Raw genomic sequence first — 21,240 nt, forward strand, 5'->3', positions numbered from 1 at the left:
TCTGGGACGAATGATTACTAGAATGATATCCTAAGTACCTAATTTTTCCGCGCTTCTGGTTTTATTCTGTTATTATCACTACGAACCTCTTTTTGATTCGAAGTTGGCGGGTACTACCATTACGAGGGTTCTGATAATTTGAAATTATGAACTTTCATAAAACGATCCTTACTAGGTCTCTCTATAATTGCTTGGTGCACACAAGTCATGTATAATTAAGATTGGTAAGACCTTAGACTAAGCAACCCTGCCCTAAATCCACAACCAAACAAGGAACAAGAAGTAAGGCGGGATTACTCACTCTAAGTCTACAAATCTTAATTATAAATGACCCTTATGTATACACTAAGTCATCATAGCTTACCTGTTAGGGTTTCAAATTTTTATATAAGTGTTATGATTTAGTTTGAACGGAAAAGTAATCATAATTATAAATAGTTATCGGGGTTTGGAAGCATACCAAAATATAGCAGGGTTCTTTGATGCTTTCCCATGTATTGGGATCAAAATCCTCCTGCTCCCCTGTCGTTCTTCTCTATTGGACAGTCCCTCTTGTAATGTCCTATTTCACCACAAAGGTGACATATGGGAATGATTCCAACATCGGTAGTTGAAGTGATGAACTCGACCGGAGTTCTACAGATGCGGGCGGTAGGCCCCTTTATGTTGCATCTATTGCAATGCAGCTCTCGGCAAACACCATGATGATGGTAGTCGCACTTGCTGCAGTGTGGGAGGTTTCCTAAGTACGGCTTGGTTGGTGCTAGAATAACAGGGCTGGTGGGGGTATTGACTGCCCCAGTTCGTTACCCTCTGTTAGGTTCTTGAGTTGAACAACTTCCTTTCAAGTTCTCGAACTTTCGTTTAAGGATATTAAGCTTAAGGTTCGAGGTGTCCTTACAAGTAGGTGCTTGTGTCTGTACTTGGCCATCACCACGATCGGGGTTACCGATAGTATTCCTACTAACATTTGCATTGTTAGCATTAAGGTATGCCATGACAGCTGTTACAGCTGCTGTGACCGCAACTTGAAACGTAGCTGCATCTATCTGAAGGATTGGTGTTTTGCTGGTGGGTTGGTTACACTTCTTTGGAGTCATGATTTTGTTATATGATAAGAAAAATGAGTTCGTGAGCGACTATTATGTCTCTAGATGTATTATAACCATTTGTATCTATGTATTAATCTTTCGTTTTGTTATATTGTTCTTAATGATTCGACCTGCATCCCTATGATGCAGTCCTAGTAAGGAATATAGTTAAGTTTCTAGAATGGTTAGGAACCGAGTATCATCCAAACTAAGTTACCTTTGCTTGGTGGATATCGTTTCCCAATTTTCGAAAATATTCGAAAACGATTCATAACAGTGTCTACATAGACTTATGAATTTGAGAAGTAATCACCATCAATTAAGATTCCATGATTTGATTTATGGTCATTAGCTATGACAGGAAAAGAGGATAAGCTCCAAACCTAATGTGAGTAATGAAATCACTAACTCACTAGGTTGAACCGATTTACTTGTTATTACTTAGATGAAATGGTGCTCAAACTCTTCACATGAATCATGCGTGGTTTTCCCTTTGTTCTCCATTTTATTCTCTCCTGGTATCTATACGGTGTTTTTCTCCTCTGTAGGTATATTGAATTCCCGGGCTGTCTTACTTCCGATTCTGACCCTGGTCCCTATTGCTTCATAATGAAGATTTTGGAATCTCGGAAGTTCATGCGAATCTCTCATTGGTGTCCTTAATAGGGTAAGGACACTAAATGATTTCTATAGTTTCTTTACTTCTCATCTGTTTCTCTCAGAATTCTCTTAATGAAATTCTGTTGGATCCTCCTTGACTCTTTTATTGATTTCCAGAGTATTTATCTAAGGGGTTTATACGAGAATGGGAATGTCTAAAGAATCTATGAGAAAATTTAAATTTTTACAAAGGTGATCCTTCCCGGTCCTCCTATAATCACATGGTGTGTACCGATTATATATAATCCAGATCAAATAGACCTTCGAATAAGTAATCCTACTCTAAAACCACATCCAAACAAGGAAAAGGAAGTGGAGTGAAAATCACCTATTCTAAGTCTATAAAATCTCGGCTATATATAACCTTAATGTATCCACTTAGTACTTATAGACTTATCAGAAAAGATTTCCCAAAAGTTTATTTAAAATACTTCCATGGTATTTGATTCTTGGACTTCCAGATATTAGAAGTTGATAAGTTTTCAGTTTTCTTGTTATAGTATCCTAAAATACTTCGATAGTATATTAACCTTTGTGTTTGGTTCTACAATTCATCTGGTACCTAGGTAAGTTTTAGACTTGTTGCAACAATACAGTTACTCCCAAACACATGTTGGTCATATCTCAAATGAATATAGTTGATCAAGCTATATTGATCCCAAATATGATTACATAACTGTCTAGGTTTAACTGTAATGTTCAACATCCAAATACTTTTGTTTTGTTCCTCTTGTGATACTCATTCTATTATATATATTCTGCATGTACTTATACTTTTATAAAATATTGTTATATTTTTAAAGTATAACTCTTGGTCAGAGTGTTTTTATCCCAATGGGTTTATAGTTGTATATCTTTAATGACTGATATACTGAGTTCACTATAAACAATGCACTGATACCAATCTGTCACACCCCCAAACCAGAACGACGGAAACGTTCGGGGGCGGAGGACTTCATGTAAGTATCACAACACATGCAATATAGTAATCCAAGTACAAACAACCATTGCATTAATAAGTATAAGTTTTACATAAGTGTTTAAACATTACATATTCAAACACCAAAGTAGGTACAGTAGAAGACAAGAGTCGCGGTACTGTACTAGGTAGTCTTCTCAAGAGCTTTGGGAGTGTACCTGTCTACTGGATTCCTGAGAATACAAGTTATTTGAAAAGAGTAGATCAGCATTTAAGCTGGTGAGTTCATAAGTATTTTAGTTCTGTTAAGTATACTCTAGGTTCTTTGGAAAAGTTCACTGGTTCCTCCAGAAAATCCTATATTTCCTGAGGTGATAAACCGATAACCTCAATAGTTTCCCTCTATAATTACTTAGTTTATACTAATTATGTATAACCTAATATCGAACTGACAGTGAAATGGGTGTATCTGCCCTAAGCCCACAACCAAACAAGGAACAGGAAGTAAGGCGGAAGTCACACATTTCACTTTCAATCGGATGTTACTTATATATAACTCTGATGTAATAACTAAGGACTTACATAATTAACCACTAAAGGTCTTTTATGTTATACTAGTTTACAGAGATTGATTGACTAAGTTCCATTTGATAAGTGGTTTAATTCCATAACCCGTTTCATTTGTAAAATTGGTTTAATCCCATAACCGTTCCATCTGTAAAAGTGGTTTAATCCCATAAACCGTTTTCTTTGTGTAAGTGGTTAAATCCCATAAACCGTTTCCTTTGTATAAGTGGTTAAATCCCATAACCCGTTTCCTTTGTATAAGTGGTTAAATCCCATAACCCGTTTATTTTGAATAAGTGGTTAAATCCCATAACCCGTTTCTTTTGAAAGAGTGGTTTAATTCCATAAACCGTTTCATTTGTAAAAGTATTCTTAGTTATATATGTTCTATGGTAAAAACCTTAGTATTAATCCTGGAAAATATTATATTATCCATAATACTGCCTTGTGGTTTTAAATGTTCAAAAACAGAAGTACAAGTATATTTACCATACTTGATTTCATGATACGTAGCTTTTACTGTAAGTAAAAACTACAGAAGGTATATTTGGTCGGGATGTAATTATCTTTTCTTACTGTTTTAAGATAAGTATGTTACTTAGTAATTCACTCATTGTTTTATCCATGTGAGTTCTATTAACCATACTAATATGACTGATATGCCAGCGGCGACGTTCTTCAGGCGTCAGAATGGAATGATATTTGACACCCTAGGCCTGTCGGCCAAACTGTAGCGAACAGTAGAGGTGCGGGATTGTCAGTCCCATATAGATCTATACACAAATTCACGCTCTCCCTACAAGAGATTCTGGTTAATAGGTCAGGACTTAAAGTCGTACTTAAATAAGTACACCGTGAAGGGTCTCACAAATTTATTGTTTCAACGAGATTTACGATGTATTATTACCCCGTGATTGCTAACCCTGGTACTCTGTATCGTACCTTTGTTAATGCAAACCCGATATGATGTATTATTACCCCGTGATTGCTAACTCTGGTACTCTATATTGTACCTTTGTTAATGCAAACCCGGTATGATGTATTATTACCCCATTATTGCTAACCCTGGTACTCTGTATCGTACCTTTGTTAATGCAAACCCGGTATGATGTATTATTACCCCGTGATTACTAACCTTGGTACTCTGTATCGTACCTTTGTTAATGCAAACCCGGTATGATCTATCTTTACTTCTTTAATATGTTATTCATATATTAAAGGCATTATACGTATCCTGGTATAGTTAATTAAGTTTTGGTACTTTCCTTGGAATGTGAATCATACTCGTATATTTAGTTTTGAATCATAAATTATACCTATTATAATTTATATGCTCTATTTGGTTAACATGATTTCTCATGGATGAACACCTTTGCTCAGCCTGATACATAGGTAATGATACCAAAACGAGTGACCTTTTTATACTAATATATGTATAATATATATAATTAAGAAGGAAACGACCTTCGGACAAATAACACAACCTTAACTCCACATCCAAACAAGGAAAAGGAAATAAGATAATTAATTAGTCCTAAGTCCTTCAAATCTTATTTATTTATTTATACATATATAAACATGATTTTTGGCATTTATAATTTGAAATAGTTTATAAAACATTTTTCAAAGAATTTAACGGAGTTTACATGACTTTAAAGATTTAACATGGCTTTAAGTCATTTTGGATGTATTTGGTAATTCTTGAAAGCATACGGAAACTATTTGTGTGATTATTATCACATACAGTTATTAACACAATTTAATATTGTGTTAAACTTGTATTCCCCTCTAAAAAGCATTTAGAAACCATTAAAAATGTAAATTATAGGGGTATGAACTCACCTTGATAGGTGGTAATTCGGGCAGCGTTTCGTTTCCCGGAAAATAGTTTGTTTGACGAAAAACCGGCTTAAATCGGGCAGAGTTTCGACAGGAGAGAGGATGAATTCTCGAGAATTTCGGGGCTCCGGGGCTTGCTTCGGGATTTAGACGTGATATCGGGGCCTTCGGGGATCGTGAGAAAGTCGAGGGGGTGAAAAGGTGAAAAATTGTGAAAATTGGGGTGAAAAACCTCTCAAATCCGAGAAGTCTCGCACCCTTTATATAGGGGTGCGAGGGTGCGGTCCGAAGAAGACAGGTGGCGAGGGCGAGGAGTCAGCAGCACATGCGTCGGACATGCGAAGTGAACACGGGGCGAGGCTTCGGACGTGGAGGCTTCCGAGTGGTCCGAACTTTGGTCCAATAGGAGAAGGCCACGAGGGTCCGCGGTGTGTCTCATGCGATGGTGTAGGCTTCTTACTGGACCGCAGCTGCGGTCCAATCCGATGGTGACACGACGATTTGCGGTCCTATCAGAAGGTGACACGTGGCAGCCTCGCATGCGAGGGTGACATGGCAAAAGGGTGATATGCGATTTTTCTCGGTTTTTGAGCCAAAAACTTCTAAAATTCATAACTTTTGCATACGAACTCCGTTTTTGACATTCTTTATATGCACGCATAGGTAAAATTATACTCTACGACTGTCGTTACACTTCGTTGGCTAATTCTGACTTTATTTTTAATATTATTATTTTTAACAGACCAAGACGGGAAAATCCGTTAAAAATTCATAACTTCTTTATCCGACGTCCGTTTTCGTCTGTTTTTTTACCGTTGTGCTACATTTGACGTGACCTTCGATTCTCGTTTAAGTTGCATCGGCTAAATATCGATCGATTTATATTTAGAATTTTTAGCTGTCTACTGCTAAACCGAAATTTCGAAAAATCATAACTTCCTCATTCGAAGTCAGATTTTGACATTCTTTTTATGAACGTTCTCGGTTTAACATATTCTACAACTTTTATTTAGATTTTTAAGGCTAAAAAGCCTTTTATCGAAAATTCGCTTTTCTACACTGAACAGTGTTTTGCCGGTTTTATCGCGGATCTTCGATTGGTCATAACTTCTTCGTTATAACTCAAATTTCAGTGTTCTTTATATTTTTGGAAACCTTGTTACAATCTTTACCACTTGTTTCATCCCAATTACGATTATTGATCAATTTATTTTTGACCAAAATTTGACTGGTGTCACATGAATCGACATGCAGGGTTTACATGGTGGTAGGGATGATATCCAAGGTGCAAGGGAGGATTTGCAAGGTGAGAAAGATGATGGAATTCACATGGAAGTGGACACTAAACCTGATGAGTCATTCCTATGAACAAGACAAAAGATGATGAGTTTTTGAGTAAGTTGTGTCCAATGGAGCAAGTTACCCCCGTAGCCCACCTTGTGAAGATACATATGATCCACTAGAAGAGGATGAGGTAATATTTACTGACCACGCTATTTACAATGAGAATGTTCATTGGAAAAAGCAGAAACATGTACTAGGTATGAGATTTGTGAGTCCTAAACAACTAAAAAATATGATGTGTAACTATGTTGTAGCAAATGGTTATTAATTATGTTACAAAAAATGAAAGTAGGAGACTATTAGTGAAATGTTGTTTTGGGCAGTGAAATTTTAGGATGTGGGCTTTTTGGATGAGTGAGGAAAAGCTTTTCCAGATTAAGAGTCTCATAAATGAGCATAATTATGCAAGAAACTTCAAGTTAGGCTCAATTGTAAACTATTCTTGGATATGTACTCATTACACAACACAATTGTTACAGGAACAAAAGGTTAGTGTTAGGCTACTTAGGGATGAGGTTAAAGAGAAATTTGTTATAGATGTGAGTATGGTAGAAGAGCAAAGAAGTATGCAATTGAACTGATCAAAGGAACACTAGTGGAGCACTATGCAAAACTTTGGTCATATGGTGAGGAGACTAGAAGATCGGATGCAGGATCAATAGTAAAAAAGGATGTCAATTCTATGCCAGATGGTAAGAATTATTTTAGCAAGTTTTACGTGTGTTTTGATAGGCTAAAACAAGGGGGGGGGGGAGAGGAAGTTGCAGAAGGGTTATAAATTTAGATATATGTTTCTTAAATGGGTTATGTACTGGAGAGCTAATATGTGTTGTAGGTAGAGATGCCAATAATCACATATTCCCAATTGCATAGGCAGTTGTCTGTGTAGAGAACAAAGAAAATTGGAAATGGTTTTCCTATGTGATCATGCAACCTTAATTGCTTTGGATCTAAGTTTTTCACTAGTTATACATGCAAATAGAAATTCAAAATCAATAACCTTAATACTAGCATACAATTTCAAAATCCATATGAAAACTAGGGTTAGAAGATTACCTTACTTGCTATCTAGTAATAACAAGAGTTCCTTGGATGATCTTGACTTTTGAAAGCTTTAGTGCCTCAAGTGTTGCACCACTAATGGAGTCAAAAAAACGAATAGCAAAGGATGAATGAGAAAGGTGGTAAGGCTATTCAATTTTTGGCTAGGGTTTCTTCTAGAAGCATGGAGCCGAAAATGCCAAGCCTAGGATTCCTTATATAGCTGAGGCTGCTAGGGTTTTCAGGTGGAAACCCTAATCTACTGCTTAGGATTAAGCAGCCCTTGGACCTCCTACATAGAAGCCTTGGACGAAATTCTATTACGCCTCCTATAGATTTCGTCCACCCCCGTCTAAAGGAGCCCATCAACCCAACTCTGCAACTATCATTGATTTGCAAAACCAGTCCCCGTTCTTTTAATCAGCTCATTCAATCTTAAAATTAATTCCAAATTAATTTCTAATTAAATACTAATTAAATAATATGATTTCTAATTAATATATTATTCTTATAATATATAAATAAATAATCTATTAACCTCTTTCTCCAAAAGTCATCCTGTCAAGTTACTATGGTGAAGGCAACCCAAAAGGACCATGCTACTATCAAATCAAGTACATACTATTTATAGTTATGGGCTTAGACACCTAATCCAAGAATTATTACATGCAATCTTAAGTGTTCTAGTGGATTAGGTAGTATCGTGGGGTCTCTTGGAGCATTGAGTGTGTAACTCATAAGAGTGGGACCCGATAGTGACTGGCTTAGTTGAGGTGTTAGATCATGTTTAAAGTAGAGGAAATAGGCTAAGGTAGCCTTTATTAGCTAGACTCTTGAGCGGAGTCTCATGGTGCGGCTAAGCGTGAGATTGTCAGACTTAGCGGGTAGTTGAGGATTCTACATCCCAGTTTAGTAGAAGGTTAGGATGGAATCAAAATATCTTGGATAAATCGAATATGTGAATTTTTGGTTATCGGGATGTGAGTTATAGATTGGTTTGGCACTTAGGGGAGAGACTCGCGTTGGGAGCCACCCTTGTTTTCAAATGAAAGTTTTTAGCATCGATGAATGGTCATTGATTCTGTTTTCTAGTTATGAGCAAGGTAATTCAGGGTTGGAAGGGTTTCATTCAGTTCGGGTTGGAAGTGGAGTTATATTTGTTGTGTTTCAGAATGATTTTGTCTGTCTGAAAGCCAGACAAGGTATTGGGTTTCCGGATTTCGGGTAGAGTAGTGATGATTAATCTTCATTGGTTAAAGGTAATGGGTCATGGATTTGTTCTTCTTTAGGGTATGTGAGTGCTACTAAGATTGTGTTTTGATTATAATATTGGAAGTCAGTCTGCTGTATGAGGTCGAGTTCTCAGTATGAATGGGGGTTATAGAAGAATTTTCCGAGTCGTCTGGTGTTCCTGGAAGGTAGGAAGGTAGTAAGGAGTGGTTTTGAGGACTAAATCTTATTTAAGTGGGGAGAGTTGTAACACCCATTTTCCAGGATGGATTGATTTAGGTTTTCTGGGATGGTTGATTTTTGGAGGAAATCGAGTGTTATAGTATGACCATTAAGTGGTCACGACGTGACAAGCAAAATATGAGAAATGCTTCCGGAACCATTCTCACGACGTGAAAAATAAGGGATCACTACATGAGACCAACTGCAGCCCAAGCCCATCATCTTTTAGGGGTTTCTTCATATTTAAACCCCTCTAAGCTAATTTTAGGGTTCATTATTAGCCTCCAACACCCTTTTACCTCAAAAAACCTTAACCTTAGTTCCTTGGTTGATTCTTGTCCTTTTGAAGCATTTCTTGGCTTGAAGAAGAAGAGAAAAAGGAGAAGAAGGTGTTCTATTGGTGGATATTCCAAGGAAACATCCTCGTTATCATTTCATTTTGTTTCTAGACCTTTGTAAGTGTAAATGACTCAAAATTTATTGCTTAATGTGGTTATATCTAAGTTATTGTCCCATTTCTTTCATGCCTATTGTGATATGATCCATAGACTTAACACCGTTACTCGATGATTCTGACCGAGTTGAGTCTTGTAATCATAAGAATAAAGAGATAAAGTCAGTTGATATCTGGGAGGTGGTCTCGGGATAAAACTCCAACACTCTAGTCATTATATATTTGACAATAAGGTGATTAGGGTTTTGGACAGAGAGAAGGCCATCCATTCTTATAGAGAAGAAGGGTCCTTTATACATGTTGTTCTCTACACATGATCCCAACGGTGTCTTTTGTCCCATATGGGCCGACAGGACATGGAGGAGTCCATTGGTGGATCATGCTCCACTAGTGTTCATCTGCTATCGATGTAGGAAACGAAAAAAATGTGTTTCGTCTTATTTTAAACCATAGATTGTCGTCTGGAATTAGACCTGGGCATGGGGGTGCCAAAGATGAGGGTCCCAGCGAGTAGGCGGGGGCCTAAGTCTTGCCCTAGGATGGATTGCAACCGTTAGCTAGGTCATCCTAAATATAGCAGTTCTATTATCTTTAATGTATTCCTAGTGGGATACGTTAACAAGTCCCCTAGGCCATTAGGCATTAGCATTGGCCTAGCATAGATGAGTTGTTCTAGCTGAGATCAAGACACATGTTCGAAGAAGATGGTCATGACATCCGCTGATGTGACGAAGCCATCAACACATGTGATTTCATCATGGTCACTGTTCGTTATTCCCGCTTTTGCAGTTAAAACTCCCCTTATCAAGGAATATTTTACTCTTTATACTTCCCACTCTTGAACTGCTTTCGTCTTTTCTTTGCTTACCCTCCCTTCCATCTTGTTCTTGCTCCAACATAAAATGGAGACACAATTATCTGGAATCAAGCCAACCCCAAGCGAGTTCGAGGCCCTACAAACCCAGTTTGGCTTCTTGCACGAACACGGGCTGCAATATCCCAGGAAAAGGGCGATCATTTGTCGTCCACCGGAGGGTAAGGTCGGAGTCCCCATTCCGATATTCGAGGCATGTCTGAGGCTACCGACAATTGATTATTTTTATGAGATCATGCATCAATATGGTGTGACAATCCGAAATTTCTATCTGTTCAATAGATCAATCCAATCAAAGTTAGACTCGTTTTGATATCTTTTAACACTGTTTAGGGTCTATTTGAGTGTTCTAAACCAAGTACAATCAAGGTAGGAGCCTAGAAATGGGATAACACGATGCATATCAAGCAAAATCGGGCCAAACACTTCAACACATGGAGTGTGCGGCCGCACACCCATCCTAGCCACACACTTCCTCCTATAAATATGACCCTTAGCCATCCTTGAATACTTTTACCACTCCTTCAAAGATGGAACTCTTTTTCTCTAACGTATCATCCACATTCATCTTCAAATCTTCAAAACAAGTGAGTATTTCTTCCTTGATTCATCAATAAATTGTTATATGCCAAGAACATTTGAATATTTGCATGAAAAACGCCATATATCATGATCTTCAAGTGTGTACGGCCGCACACACCCTGTGTACGGCCGCACATACCATGTTCAACCATACATACCCTTTTTAGGTCCTAAAATGGCAACAAACTCCATATATGGCTAGAACACGAAGTAAGAAACCTTCCTAGATGAGTCCTAAGGCCCCCAAATACGTTTTGACAAACTTCATGGGGAGTGTGCAGTCGCACACACACCCTGGCCGCACATCCTGGCCGCACACACACTAACATGAGGTATTTTGACCATACACTCCCTTGTATGGCCATATACTCCTCATATACAATCACATATGGTAGTAACACTTCAATATAAGTGTTTACTAGTACCTAAGGTGGTCCCAATTCAATAATTAGTGGTTACAAACACTAATTGTGTACACATATATGTCATTATATGCAGGGGCGAAGCCAAAATTTAAGGGTAAAGGGGGCTTATATTATGTCTGAAAAAAGTCTTGGATGATAGTGTAAAAATTGAAAACAAAAATGATTAAGGAAAAACCGTATAAATAGGAGTGAAACCATTATTATTAATGACAATAAAAGAATTACTTAATATACCCATTCAGTGGTTAAAAAACTATTAATGACACAAACTAAAATAAATGGGATAAATCTGTAATTGAAATAAACAAAGTGAAGTCAATAAATTTTTTAGTTGTGGGCCTAAAAGTTAAAGCATTGAGCCGTTACTTTTCTTTATAATAATTGTAATTAAAAAAGTTGAAGGGGGCTTAGTATCACAATAACATATGTGGTCTTCAAATTAGTGATATGTTCATCATTTATATATATTATAATTTGAAGTTTAAAGGAGATTGAGGGGGGCAAAGCATCCGGCAGCCCCCCTACTATCTCCGCCCATGATTATATGGTTAATAGGATCCGTTTGTGCTCAAGTCCGCAATTGACACTCAACTTCCTAAACCGATCTTACAGTCGCATCACTCACTACAGGTGAGTTCATACCCCTTAATCAACCTTTTAAATGATTTTAAATGCTTTTATAGGGGGGGGGATACAAGTTGAATTTCATAGTTATTATATCAATCACATGTGATTAATAACTATCAAACATATGGATTTACTATACTTTCAAACTGTTTTACTAAACAAATGACTTCAAACTGCTTATTAAACTCTTTTACACATTAAACTCTTTACTAAACTCACTTTTATGTACCAAACATTTTCTATTACAGCTTTCAAACTTATATATTGTTAAAACCATGTCTGTTACATATATAGTATATAAGTAAGGATTGAAGGACTTAGGACTACCAACTCACTTTATTTCTTGTTCCTTGTTTGGTTGTGGACTTAGAGTACCTTGTTGTTTTGTACGAGTGTCGTTGGATCCTTTGTTGAAGCATACAAAGAGTCAGTGCATTCATGATTCAATACTTACTATTATGAGAAAGTATACAACTATACTATGATGAGAAACTATACAACTATACTATGATGAGAAACTATACAACGATACTATGATGAGAAACAATACATTCACTACACTAGTACATACATTACATATACAAGTATACTATAACATAAATGTGAACCACTGTTTCGGGGCATGTCTTCCCTGACATGGCCCGATTTGTAACCAGAATCTCCTGGAGGGAGAGCGTGAGTTTGTGTATAGATCTATACTGGATTGACTATCCTACACCTTGCTGCTAGCCATAGTGGGAACTGCAGGTCTACGGGTGCCAAATGTCATTACTTCCGACGTCTTACATCTTCGTGTTCATAGTCGATAGTATGGTACAATTAATCACATAATACCTTAATATAAATCCGGTTTAAGGTAGTTAGTACAGCAGTAGTTACTATATTACAACACTACAATACTATATTAATTTCCCCTTTGCATTCACTTTGTGATCATTTCACATAAACAATAATGTATAAACTATATTTTGATAATGATAGTTACACTTGGGAAAATTATACACTTTTACAAGAAACAAACATACAAAACGGCCGTGCCTTGGTAGAAGGCTACTTTTAGTAGAAAATATAGGATTTTCTAGGAGTTACAAACATTTACAAACATTCACATGCTTTTACTATAAACGTTTACAAACTCATATTTTAAACACTGTTGCAAACAATTTGATGCAAGCAATGCACTAAAATACTTATGAACTCACCAGCTCTAAAGCTGACAAACTCTTTATAAATAACTTGTATTCTCAGGTCATCAATAGACAGGTACCGATGCCAGCTTTTGAGAAGATGGAGCGCGTTCAAGTCTCATCTTATATTTTAATTTACATTTTTGTTGTCATATAAAACACACTTGTATTAAAATACATTATTTAATGCAATAGATGATGTTGTTTGCTTATTTGCTATTATTCTGTGTTGTGATATTGTACATGACGTCCTCCACCCCAGAACGTTTTCTGTCGTTCCGGTTTTGGGGTGTGACATATGGCTTCTCCAAGGATGATCTGACTCCCAATGTCGTCAACAAGATTCTGGGCTTTGAACTGGCTTGTCAAGCCCTTGTAGTGTTGCCTTAGTTCTGGGCTTTGAAAGCCTATTTCAACTCTTCCACCCAATCTGGCGACCATACCTTTTATCAAAGGCGAGGCATCCATGCGTTCATTGTTTACCAGAAAGTGGCCAAGAAAAACTGGCAAGACAAGTGGCTTTGGGTGAATCTCAACTTGGTTGGTTGTGGCTACCCTCGGGTGACCGCCTTTTCTGACTGTTCGTAACCATGGTGCACACGCTGAGGGGTATTTTCTTCACCAAGAAAGACTGGGAAGATCAAATTCTAGTCGCGGTAGGTATGAGTGCCACCTGGAGGGTTCGAGGGATGATGCCCAAGTACTTTTTGGAGAAGGACGATAAGTACTCTTCTCCCTCCCCCAAGATATATTTATTTGAGATAACATATTTACTCACTTTGTTTAATGCTTGACTTTTTAGTTCATGAGAGGATCTTTCTTTTTGAAATGGTTATGTAGGGCAACCATAAGGGTAATCTCAAGTACCATGAGGTACCTCTAGTTCAGACCCTTCCGCTGCCCGTAAGTTTTGATCGAAAATGGTCTCGTTGCAAAACACTAACTTGAACTTGTAAAAGAATGAGCAATATATGAGCTTTTTACCTTCAAAAGCTCCTTTAGATGCTCAAGATGCAGGATTCAAAATCTTTCCCACGGAAAGGCTTGATTACCACCTCCTTCTTCTTGCGAATCAACCAAAAAGGGGTCACTCAAGGCACTTACAAACTTGAAAATCACACTCAAGGGTATCTAGGGTTTTAGGGATGTTTGAGGATAATGGAGGTTGGTAAGGAAGAGGGTCCAAGGTCATAAATGAGCTTAAATAGTGCACAAGTCCGATAATTAGGGTTTTGGTCTTCGGCCTCGTACGCCCCGCATACGAGCCTCAGCCACTTGATACATGCACGTGCATACGCTAAGTGTACACACATGTACGCCCAGCATACAGAGGGTCCATAATTTCCAAAATAAAATACTTCAAGGGCATTAATGGAATACTAGGATTTTTGAATGTTACAATGGCGCTAGTAATAAAGAAAGGTCTGATAAAGAAGAAGATTCTGATAAAGATGAAGAAGAATCGACCACAGATAAGGGAGAAGACTTTACTTAGAGAATGAAGTATCACTCAATGATGAACTATCACATTTGATTTTCATCTATTTCTTCATCCACTCCCTCTACAGATGTTGTTGTACAACATGGATCAACCTATCCTTTTATTGAAACTGTTAAACCAATGATGTAAGATGAATTAGCATCTCCTTCTCCTCAACCTGAGAATGTTCCTCCTATGCTAACTCCTATCAAGATTGTTGTTTTTCATCAGGATGATCAGGATGAATCCAGATATAACTTTCAAACTGTTGTGATTTCTTAACTCTCTCTAAATGTGTAGTTAACTCAATCAATGGATAAAAGGTTGACTAAAGTCGACAAGGATGTGGTTGTGATGAAGTGACTTATGACCCTGCGTGATGGTGATTCTGATGATATGGTTGTCGATGACACCCCACCAAACTCTCCATGTAATAACCCTCCTCCACATCCTACTCCACCAACAAATCTTCATCCGCCACCTCTTCCACCATCTCATTCTTTTCTACACACTCCTTCATCTCCTCCTAACTCTCCTCCCCAAACTGATGTTGCCAAAAAGAAGGAGAATAATCAAGGGGGTCCAGATCAGAAAATGTGTAATGCCGTATCCTAAATCGTTTCCTCTTTCAGGATGGTGATCAAATATTAGGTATTAGCAGGATTAGGACCTTGAGGAATTAAGATCTGGAACCATTTGGATATCGGTGACGTAATTTAAATAATTAAGGTGTTCGGTTTATGTTTTAGAGCCAAGGGGTATTTTGGTAAAGTGTCAGGTCGGGCTTTTATGGAAATTGGATCTTTGTTTGGGAAATTGTAAGGAAAGTATGAGTTGATAAAAGCATAGGGCTTCTCGTTACCTTTTCAAGGATATAAGAATCGTCAAAATCAGATTTATAATGAAGAAGTTATGGACTTCAGAGTATCATAGGGTTTAAGGGAAACCTTAGTACGCGGGGCGTATAGGGAGTACGCAGGGCGTACTAGTGCAATGCAAGACGTATAATGATGTATGCTTAGCATACCAGGTAGGAAGGATTGCAAGACCGAGGCCTCGTAAGCCGGGCATATAAAGAGCACATTGGGTGTATGAAGGTTTAATGAAACCCTAGTTTTGAGATGTTGCATCCTATTTACCAACCTCCATACCTCCTAAAGCTAAATATCAACCTTGATCCTCCATTGTGGTGTTTTTGAGATCTTGAGAAGAATTTGGTGGTTATTTTTCTCTTTGTGAAGGAAGTAAAGAAGATTAAAGGTGCTTTGCTTAGTGATAAGGTTATAGATGTAGAATTATCACCCGTTTTTCAATACTTTTTAGGTATCAAGTTCATACCTTGTCTTCCCCTTGCTTAGATCTCTTTATATGTTGGTTTTTTATGCTTTTGGTCCATTTTTGGGTTAGCTTGATGGGTTAATTCCTTTGAGGAATTTACCCTTTTTGATCTAAGCATGTTATGAGGTTCTCATATATAAAGGTGCAAGCTTTATGGGGTTTATGGTCACATGCATGTATTAAGTCACCTATTAAGTCCTTTTGAGCTTTTAGAGCTTCATTTAGCCATATATGAATGTAAAGTTAGCAACTTTACGTGGTAATCCAGCTCAAGGAAGTCAGATCTACATTTTAGAGCAATTTCTTAATGGATTAAGGACTAAAATTGAAAGACGGCTAAAAGGGGGTAGTACGTTAGGCATAGAAGCCTATACGCACCGCGTACAAGCCCTAAAGCATGCACGCTTAGTGTACGGCTGAGTACGCCCCACGTACTCAGTAGGATGTGATGGGTTTTGGTCACAAGACATCCTATGTGCTCATACAAACCCTAATGCTTGGATCTAGGTTTCTCTATTGTACATGCAAGTTATCCAAGACTATAAACTCTAATTCTAGCATTCAAGTAATCATATTAACATGAGAATAGGTTTAAGATGTTACCTTGATTGTTATGTAGCAATAACAATCCCAAATCTTCTTGTATTGACTTTAGAAAGCTTAGAGTCACAATTGTCACTCCTCTAATGGTTCACAAACACCATAAGCAAGAGGATGAAGAGGAGAGAGGTTGGAGGCTGCCCAAAACGTGTTCTAACCCTAGAAGAATGCTTCCTCACGTTTTTGGGTCATAAGGGTCTTATATATAGTGATGCTATTAGGTTTATCTAATAAGGAAACCCTAATTTGGATGCTTAAGCCCTAAGCAACCCATGGATTCCTTTCCTTAAGGGCTTGGACGATTTCTCATGGGTTTTCCCATAGAATTCGTCCACTCCTTAATATAAGCCAATCCATAGCCCAAATTGCAATGATCTTATAATTACAATTCCAGTCCCTTAACTTTAATTAATCTCTTTTAGTCACAAAACTAATTACCAATTAATTATTGACTAATATTAATTAAACAATATGATTTCTCCTTTAATATATTATTCTCATAATATATTAATAAACCATATTTAATCCTTTCTCTCCACAATTCATCCTATCAAGTTGCTTTGGTGAAGGCAACCCAAAAGGACCATGCACCATCGGGTCAAGTACATACCAAAACAGTTATGGACTTAGACACTAATCCAACAGGATGGACTTTGGATTTTTGGGTTTTGGTTTGGGCCATATTTTGGGCTTACTTGTTTTGGGTTTCTGTTAGGCCATTAGGGTTTGGGTTGCTATTTATTTTGGAGGGCCCATAATGGGATTTGGGCCTAATTTGGAAAATTGGACCTTGGATGATTAACTTAGAATTAGGCTTTTTTTTTTGAATTATAGGTTTGGGCCTTAGTCTTAGAGCAAACTAGGTAAGGCGTAAAATGGTCATTTTACCCTAAGTATGGGCAGATGGTTATGGATTGGAATCCAATTTCTAATTGGATGTTATTGGTAATTGATAGCTCGGGGATTGTCGGACCAACAACCATGGATTTATCAGTGCGATTCAGCAGTGCGAGGTGAGTTTTCCTCACTGTACTTTTGGGTCGAATGCACCAAGGCTGACCCCTTTGGATAGTTATCCTGGTTTATCGCATGATTGTATGTTGTAAGGATATATTAGATATGTATCCTGGTATATAGGATGATACTATGCTTAGTGATCTGTTAGATTTGTATGACTGTCTGTATATGCTAGCTAGGGTTTGATATGGTATATGTTGATATGTGATGGTACTATGCTTAGTGATCTGTTAGATTTGTATGACTGTCTGTATATGCTAGCTAGGGTTTGATATGGTATATGTTGAAAAACATTTAGTTACTTTAGTAATTCATTATACTTTTAATGGAAGGTTTCGTCCTATCCTACCCGTTCGACTAACGACCCTCCACTAGTCAAGAGTGCGGTGGGTAAGAGTGGATACCCATTCAATCGCCATTTTATAGGCAATTTCCTTAAACACCCCTTATAGATCAGCTTCGTGAATGAGGCCTACTAACGGTAAGACTAACTTTTACTCATACATATATAATGTTAGACTTTTAATGTTATATATATAGTATAGGGTGTATTTTACACTTTTAAAATACTAGGTGGTTTAATTTAACAATTATACTTTTAATTCAATTAAATTGTTAACCTAAACTTTTATGGATTTATTAAACCTCTTTTAATTATACATATTAATTAATTAATAAAACCATAAGGGTGTGATTTGAACTTTTTCAAAACAATACTAGGGTTTTAGAATTTAACATTCCTAATTAAACTTTTAATCAACTTTTAAATTCCAAAACTTGAGGGCAAGTTTGAAACATTTCAAAACATTAGGGTTTAGAATTTAAATATACATCAAAATTAAACTATTAATCAAAATTTAAATTCCAAAACTTGAGGGCAAGTTTTTGAAACCTTTTCAAAACATTAGGGTTTCAACTATTTAAATTTCAAAACAACCAAACTTTTGGGTTCAAATTTAAACTATAAAACCTAAGGGGGGAAAATATGAAACATTTCATAACACAAGGTTCAAATAAAAAATAACCTAAATTAACATTTAATCACATAATTATCCATATTTGATTTATTTAATGATTTCTTGCAAAACAATTTACCAATTTAATCAAAATACTTAGTCAATTATCACATAAGGAAATAAATATTTTATTAATTGATAAATATCTTCAATTAGATCAAGAATATAGTCATATATATATCATAAAATCGGATTTATATTGATCTAATATGATAAGGCAACTATCCTTAAGCAAAAACAGCAAGAAATCCCGATTTTCCCTCCTTCTGACGAGCCGACTCGCCGAGTCAGGCATGGACTCGTCGAGTCAGCATGGACTCGGCGAGTTCATCTATGGACTCGGCGAGTCCAGCCTCCAGAATCACAAAAATCGAATTTTTCAATCATACAAAGCATCAATACAATAGAAACCAGTCTAGTCTCTGATACCACTGATGGGTTTTGGTCACAAGACATCCTATGTGCTCATACAAACCCTAATGCTTGGATCTAGGTTTCTCTATTGTACATGCAAGTTATCCAAGACTATAAACCCTAATTCTAGCATTCAAGTAATCATATTAACATGAGAATAGGTTTAAGATGTTACCTTGATTGTTATGTAGCAATAACAATCCCAAATCTCCTTGTATTAACTTTAGAAAGCTTAGAGTCACAATTGTCACTCCTCTAATGGTTCACAAACACCATAAGCAAGAGGATGAAGAGAAGAGAGGTTGGAGGCTGCCCAAAACGTGTTCTAACCCTAGAAGAATGCTTCCCCACATTTTTGGGTCATAAGGGTCTTATATATAGTGAGGCTATTAGGGTTATCTAATAAGGAAACCCTAATTTGGATGCTTAAGCCCTAAGCAACCCATGGATTCCTTTCCTTAAGGGCTTGGACGATTTCTCATGGGTTTTCCCATAGAATTCGTCCACTCCTTAATATAAGCCAATCCATAGCCCAAATTGCAATGATCTTATAATTACAATTCCAGTCCCTTAACTTTAATTAATCTCTTTTAGTCACAAAACTAATTACCAATTAATTATTGACTAATATTAATTAAACAATATGATTTCTCCTTTAATATATTATTCTCATAATATATTAATAAACCATATTTAATCCTTTCTCTCCACAATTCATCCTATCAAGTTGCTTTGGTGAAGGCAACCCAAAAGGACCATGCACCATCGGGTCAAGTACATACCAAAACAGTTATGGACTTAGACACTAATCCAACAGGATGGACTTTGGATTTTTGGGTTTTGGTTTGGGCCATATTTTGGGCTTACTTGTTTTGGGTTTCTGTTAGGCCATCAGGGTTTGGGTTGCTATTTATTTTGGAGGGCCCATAATGGGATTTGGGCCTAATTTGGAAAATTGGACCTTGGATGATTAACTTAGAATTAGGCTTTTTTTTTGAATTATAGGTTTGGGCCTTAGTCTTAGAGCAAACTAGGTAAGGCGTAAAATGGTCATTTTACCCTAAGTATGGGCAGATGGTTATGGATTGGAATCCAATTTCTAATTGGATGTTATTGGTAATTGATAGCTCGGGGATTGTCGGACCAACAACCATGGATTTATCAGTGCGATTCAGCAGTGCGAGGTGAGTTTTCCTCACTGTACTTTTGGGTCGAATGCACCAAGGCTGACCCCTTTGGATAGTTATCCTGGTTTATCGCATGATTGTATGTTGTAAGGATATATTAGATATGTATCCTGGTATATAGGATGATACTATGCTTAGTGATCTGTTAGATTTGTATGACTGTCTGTATATGCTAGCTAGGGTTTGATATGGTATATGTTGATATGTGATGGTACGTTGGGTTGAGGAGGTCCTGCTTTATGCTGAAGGCCGAGAAACCCAAGGCATCCCGGATAGACTGTATGCCCGAGAGGCATACCAGTCAGGCCGAAGGCCCGGAGAACGTTTGTAACAACCCAAAACTCAAGACCAAAAATTTCATTTTTAATTAGGTTATTATAAAACCAACAGTATAAAAACATCTATAAAAACATCCCATGTCAAAACCAAAGTGTCAATAATCAAAGCATCTTATCATAGAATAATATCAGAGTGTAATCCCAAAGATCTCATGTGCGGAAAACATGGTGTGATACCCTGTGATCGTTAGCTCCTTTCCTTTCAAAATAAAGTACCTGAAACCACAACTAAAAACCGTAAGCACGAAGCTTAGTGAGTTCCCCAAATACCACATACCATACATATCAACATACTGTCTAGCATATCTAGGTGCTGGCCTACCTCTTCGGTCTCTTTCAACCGGATACTGTCTAGCATATAAGCACATAACTCACATACTGTCATACATAACCATGAGCCATACATATATCATAATCAATAAAGATGCTATGTGCCAAACATAGTCTTGCCATTATGCCACGGGCCACCACATGGTCTTTCTTGCCAAGCCGGGGCCACCCCCTCGGTCTCACAGACAAGTGCCAAGAGCCACCTCCTGGTCTTCCATGCAAGCATCACAAAGACAACTAGCATACATACTACTCTAGTTAGCCAATTAGCATATAGTGTGCCAGGAGACACCTCCTGGACTTTCATACATAATGCATAGGGCTAACCCTTCGGTCTTCCTACCATACATAATAACATAGAGTGTGCCAGGAGCCGCCTCTTGGTCTTTCATACATAATGCCTAGGGCTAACCCCCGGGTCTTCCTACCATGCATCAAACCAATGGTCCGACATTGGT

Source organism: Lactuca serriola, chromosome 1 (genome assembly GCF_051521515.1).
Source record: "Lactuca serriola cultivar US96UC23 chromosome 1, Lser_US96UC23_V15, whole genome shotgun sequence".
In the NCBI taxonomy this organism is placed as follows: Eukaryota; Viridiplantae; Streptophyta; class Magnoliopsida; order Asterales; family Asteraceae; genus Lactuca; species Lactuca serriola.